General features: G+C 44.1%; 1 protein-coding gene across 1 annotated transcript in view; it reads right to left on the reverse strand.

Moving 5' to 3' along the window:
• CDYL2 (chromodomain Y like 2) overlaps nucleotides 1-6,332 on the reverse strand; it is a 209,276-nt gene that overhangs the window by 202,183 nt on the left and 761 nt on the right. The gene's annotated exons all lie outside the window — the stretch shown is intronic.

The following is a 6,332-nucleotide window of genomic DNA, read 5'->3' on the forward strand; positions in this document are numbered from 1 at the left end:
CATAAGCCTGAGTGATATACCAAGTGTTGACTCTTTTTCAGTCTTTCAACTGCATCCATTCCTCTCCATTGCCACTACCATTCCCTTAGTTCAAGCCACCATCATCTCTTGTTTCAATTACGGAAACAGCACATTAACTGGTTGCTCTACTTCTACTCTTCCTTTAACCTAATCCGCTGTTCATTTCTGAAGGACAATCTGGGAATATGTATCAGCAGCATTAAAAATGTAAAAACGGTCCCATTCATCAAACTACAGTTGATCCTTGAACAAACAGGTCTGAATTATGCAGGTTTTGTTTTTTGTTTTTTTTGAGACAGGGCCTTACTCTGTCACCCAGGCTGGGGTGCAGTGGTGTGATCTTGGCTCACTGCAACCTCTTTCTCTCAGACTCAAGCAATTCCCCCAACCTTAGCCTCCTGAGTATCTGGAACTACAGGCACATAACACCTATGCCCAGCTAACTTTTTCTATCTTTATAGTAGAAATAGGGCTTCTCCATGTTATCCAGGCTGGTCTATAGTTTCTGGGCTCAAGCTATCCGCCTGCCTCAGCCTCCCACAGTGCTGGGATTACAAGCAAGAACCACCATGCCCAGCCTGTGCAGGTCATTTATAGGTAGATTTCCTTTCCTTCCGCTTCTGCCATTCCTGAGACAGCAAGGCCAACCCTTCCTCTTCCTCAGTCTACTCAATGGGAAGGCAATGAAGATGAAGACCTTTATTATTATTATCTACTTCCACTTAATGAACGGAAAATATATTTTCTATTCCTTAGGATTTTTCTTAATAAAATTTTCTCTACTTTAGCTTACTTTATTGTAAAAATAGAGCATATAATATATATAACATACAAATGTATGCTCACCAATTGTTTAGGTTATCAGTAAGACTTCCAGTCAATGGTAGGCTATTAGCAGTTAAGTTTCTGGGAAGTCAAAAGTTATATGTGAATTTTCAACTTCAAAGGGGGACCAGTGCCCCCAATCCAAGTGTTGTTCAAGGATCAACTTTACACAGCAATTTCACTTCTCAGAATTTATGCTGAAGAAAATAATAAGATATGCATACAAATACATAATTGTACTTATGGATGTTCATAACATCATTTGTAATGGTTTACAAGTGGAAACTATGTAAATGTCCAATAACAGGGGATTCGTGACAGAAAACATGGTGCGTTCAAGGGAAAACTAACTTGTCATTTAAAAATCATAACACAAAATATTTTAGCATTTGATAAAATGTTTATCTACATTATATAGATTTTATATATATACTTACATGAAAATAAAATAGGTTATAAAGAATACGTACCCAATATCCCTACTTGGTTTAATTACATAAACATCTGCAGAAAACAGACCCAGTCCCACTTTTGTAACTACCCCTAAAAAGCTAACATTTTAATTAATTCAGATATCACATGAGTATTTATTCAACATCAATTAAATACTAAATATATAACAATAGTTCTTAGATATTGTATTTCTTTTTTGTTTTTATTTCTTAGAGATGCAACAATGAACATAAGTTGCTTTCAACAACAGAAAAGAAAATAAATATTCTCAAACAACTCTGATCATTCTTTGATATCCCACCCCTCAGCATGCTCCTGGAGAACCCCATCTTCCCCTATTAACACTTTCCCCACTGCACTGTAAAATACTTGTTTTCTTAACTGTATCTCCCACTGGGCTCAAGGATGATGTGATCATCACTGCCCCCCAAGTCCCCGGCATATATTTGGTGGTCTATAAATATGAAATAACAAATGTATGATGGTGTTATGAATTCAACAACACCTGATGATGAATTTTCACCATCCGAGAGCTACAGAAGGATCCAAATCTTGGGAATGTAAATGCATGTCTCCAATACAAAGATCTTCAATAATCACCAGGCCTGAACCACTTCTTAGCAACTGGCCGGGCTGCAAGGAGCCATATCAACTCCTTACTAGGACAGCTTAAGCCCCTGAAGAAATTGTCTCATGCACTAAGGAGTGACCTGACATAAAAGCCTACTTGAAAATAAGCTGATGACTGCCCAGAGGGAATAATTTAAAATAACTTTCAAGAGGTGGGAGAATCATATACTCATTCCATATTCATCAGGTGTCCACTACATGCCAAAAAATCAATCCAATCTAACTGATAACATTTTCTCTGAAGATATCTGCCTCTTCGAATACTGGTACAAAGATTCAAGAAGTTGTATCACAGACTATCAGTTCTGCTAGTACATGTATTTCTTTGACAGGAATGACCTCAGGTGTGATTGATAAATAGAGGAAGGATGTCTGTTTTGATTCACATATTATTTTTTCTACTTTGTTAATACTTTGCAGCAATCAAGGTAAGCACTATCACAGGGAAAGAGAAAGACTTAACAATGTGTGAAGATCTCAGAACAAAGCTGGAAATGCACTCAAATGCCTTTCTTTAACATGAGTAGTGACTGATTTAGTGGCTTCGAGTACCACTATACTTTCTACTATGTTGATCTCATGGCAAAACTGCAAGAACAGCAATGAAAACACTCCTCCTTATACAGATAAATGAAGAAGGCTACATGCTGGATCAGATTTAATTTCAATAAAATGGTCTCTCTTAGAAGCAAATGCCCCGTACAATCCACAGAGACAAAAGGGAAGCAAAGTTCAATGTAGACACTGCAAAGGGTGGACCAACTTGCTAAAAACATTCCACATCTCTTTAGTGGTCTGCCTCAATCTTGCTTTTCCCATATACTCCGTTATTCTTAGTGGTGCATGATTTTGCAGAATGCCAGGTGTAGATTCTGTCGGCCTCCATACCCATGGGTTCCATATCTGTGGATTCAACCAACCGCAAACCAAAAGGATCCCCAAAAAACTGGATAGCTGTGGACACTTCCCTTGAGAGAGAGAACTGAGCCACCCCTACCCACGGTTTTATCACCATCAAGAGGCCAAGAGCTCGGGAAAGAAAAGAGAGTAAACTGTAACACTCACATAAGGACAACAAAGGTCACACAAGGTATTTGATATACTTAAATCAGTCTTCTGCTCACTGATTCAGTCAACAAGTAATTGAATGTACAAGCAGGTAAAGACCCAGAGACAGACAAGAAAGCTGAGTGCCTATGCCACTGATTACTTCTTCCTGACACCCACACATCCAAGCAAAAGACTGACTAGAGTCTGGGGCTGCAAACTCTGTCTACTGGAGCCCGATGAATAATTTAAGGAGATTGGGTGCTTGCTAATAGGGAGCAAGGGGACAGGGACAAGCTAGAGGTTGTATGCTCCATCTAAAAGTGTTCAAATCGTTTTTCTTACCTACCATTGAGGCAAGGCAAAATGTGTATGCAGCCAAGACCTGGCTCACAGACTGCCACACCATGGCCCCTATGTTTAGCGGAATACAGACCAAGGCATCCCGATGAGAAATTTCACTTTGGATCCTGACAGACACCTGACTCGAAGACATAACCCAAAATTTAAAATCACCTTCCTATAACTGATGGCTGCAATACACCAGAAGATAATGAGAACTCTCTTACAGGAGAAACAAAGCAGAACAATCTATCAAGATCCAAAATTCTGGAACCTGAGCTTGATTCCTTATTTCTTCATTATGATTGAAGAGTCTATTACATAAACAAAGTTTTCATTTTCGGGTGTCTTTAAAAATCAGCACCTATTCCTAAAAACTGCTTCATGGAGGTTCACTCTTTACAATTTAATTGTCTAAAACACCAAAGAAAAGATGAAGAATCTCCACAATCCAAATCACACTTCACCATAAAAGGTCAAAGATAATGTCAGCAGAGACACAGGTGAAATATATCAATTACAAATGGAGGAACTCTTAGCCCTCTAAAAACGTGGTTTCTTGAGTAAAGATCGCAAGAAACCATTTTATGTACACTTTAGTATAATATTTAATTAAAGTAATAAACAGGTCTAATTATTTAGAATGAAATGTTTTCTTTTTTTTTCCTTTCAAGGCCAGTCAACATACTGGATATTCCAATATTTTTTCTTAAATCAATAGCCTACTTTTTACCCACACAACAACTTTACAGTCAGAAATATATAGGCTAATGTACACTTAGTACTTCTTAATTGTTCTCAAAGCTAAATTTGAACAATAAATTAAATTCTTCAGGATATGTTATGTAATGTAGACACAGGCTATAAAAATGTTGACATTGGTTATATTCTCGTAATGCAATTTAGCCCCTTTAGTAATGACTATGCAAATAATCGGCCACGGGAAAGCCATTCTCCAGCTAGTACAATTACCTACTATCACAGACTGCCACACCATGGCCCTGCTTATTGTCCTGCTTATTGAAATTCTATGAAAACTCTTGAGGTGCTAAGATAGTTTCAAGGCCATTGTGAAAACTCCCCTCTTAACTGACTCATCTGGCAACTACAATTACCAGCGTTAAGGAGGGCAGTTGCAGATAAACATTAAACAAGAAATTATCCCCAGAAGGTTCATAAGTTCCAAACTTTAAACGGGGAAATACTGACGGCTCCTAGTATAGCCTCTTAACACCTTCAAGATACAACTTTTCACTCACACGAGGTCAACAGCTCTTAGCTGACTCAACCTCAATGGGTAAAAAACTCCACGATTCCAACAAGATCAGCTTCACCCCTAAATATTATCTACTTTTAGCCAATGTCCCCACAGTGCCGGTTACACTTCAGGAAGCTCAACGCAACCTTCTATTTTACTGTGCTTCAATTTTCCATTTCAGAATTGTTCCACCATCCTGAAATAGATCAAGGCACTTGGGTAATCCATTGGCCACATCTGCTGAAGTTCTTCACCAGGTCTCTATCCGACTTCATCTTGTCTCTTAGCATAGAGATGAGGAAGGCCACAGAGTAGTGAAGAGGACAAGGTATATATATCATTCTTCCAAGGAGCTCTAAGGTCTCCCACCCACCCCACCTGAACCTGCTGGCCAGCAGTCAAGGCCTGGGCCTCCCCAACTCCAGAATCGTCCACAAGACCCTGGTCACACAGGAGACCAAGATGCTAACTTGCCTGTTCTCCATTCCTCTTCTCTCACACCAGTCGCAAACCCATCATCTGAAAAAGCTTCAACTGCCCACGAGGGCCTAGAGGAAAAGGCTTCTTAGGAATCACCCCTGCAGTCTGTCGTGGGTGGATCACCCTGCAATGTCTTATGCAAAAGGCTAATTCCACCCCTTCAGGGTGCTCATCTCAATGGAGTCCAAAGCCTTGAGAACCAGAGGTCGTGTTAACCAATTTATTGTCAGGGAAGTGCAGGTCCAAGCTCACCCGCGCGTCTGGTTCCTTGGAGGCCCAGCAACCCGTCTGTTTGAAGACGCCTGGTCTCTGCTTTTTTATCCTGAACCTGGTCTTGGCGGCCAAGACCTCTGAGGCCATTCCCTCCGGGGAGTGGCCTCTGTTCCTTGTTTTGTCCACTTGTGGAAAACCCAAAGCAAAACAGTTGTGTTTCTAAGCCCTTGCTCCCCAAAGACCATGGGTATCCCTTCATTGTTTGAAAGATGCCAGACTAATTGCTTCCTTCGCCACTTTTGGGAAGACACGAGAGTATCCAATGCTGGTCACTACCCATGTGGACCTAGAGCCAGGTATCCGCTGAGGGTGACGAGAGTGCTGGGCGCAGGGCTCGCATCGGTGTCCTGTGTCCCCGTCGCCTCAGACTTCCACGTTTCCTCCCACCCAGGGCCCTCTGCAGCGCCCCCTTTCGCTCCTAGGGAGCACGACACCCGCAAGGGCCGCCCCCTCCGAGCCCGGAGGGCGTCGGAGCCGGTGCGGGGGCAGCAGGTGGTGGGTGAGGGAGGTGGCCCGGGGGCCCCGGGGAGCGGTTTGGCGGGTGTCCCCCCGAACCCCAACCCAGCTGTCCCCTTCGCAGCCCCCCCGGCACCCCGCCTCACCCCGGCCGGGCTCCGCTCCGATCGCCCGTCCCCTCCTCCCCCGCGCCCCCGGCCCAGCCCGGCCGCGCACCCCCAACCACACACCCCCACCGGCCGCGGCGCGGCCCCCCGCATTCCCAGCACGTCCGGCGCCGACTTTTACCTGTACTTTCTGCACTCGAGGCGGCTCGTCGGGCGAGAAACACCTCCCCGGGACCGCTACCTCCCCCGCCCCGGCTCCGCCCGGCTTCCTCCTTCCCCTCCAAGGCCGCAAAGTAGATGGAGTAAGAGAGTGTGTGCGAGAGAAAGAGAAAGAGGGAGCGGGCGCGGGCGCCGCGGGAGGCGGCGGGCGGCGGGCAGGAGGCGCGCCCGGCCCCCGCCACCCTCCGGCCGCCGCCGCCGCCGCCGCCGCGGGCTCGGCA

This window comes from Sapajus apella, unplaced genomic scaffold (genome assembly GCF_009761245.1).
Source record: "Sapajus apella isolate SASKATOON/1434 unplaced genomic scaffold, GSC_monkey_1.0 scaffold15, whole genome shotgun sequence".
NCBI lineage: Eukaryota > Metazoa > Chordata > Mammalia > Primates > Cebidae > Sapajus > Sapajus apella.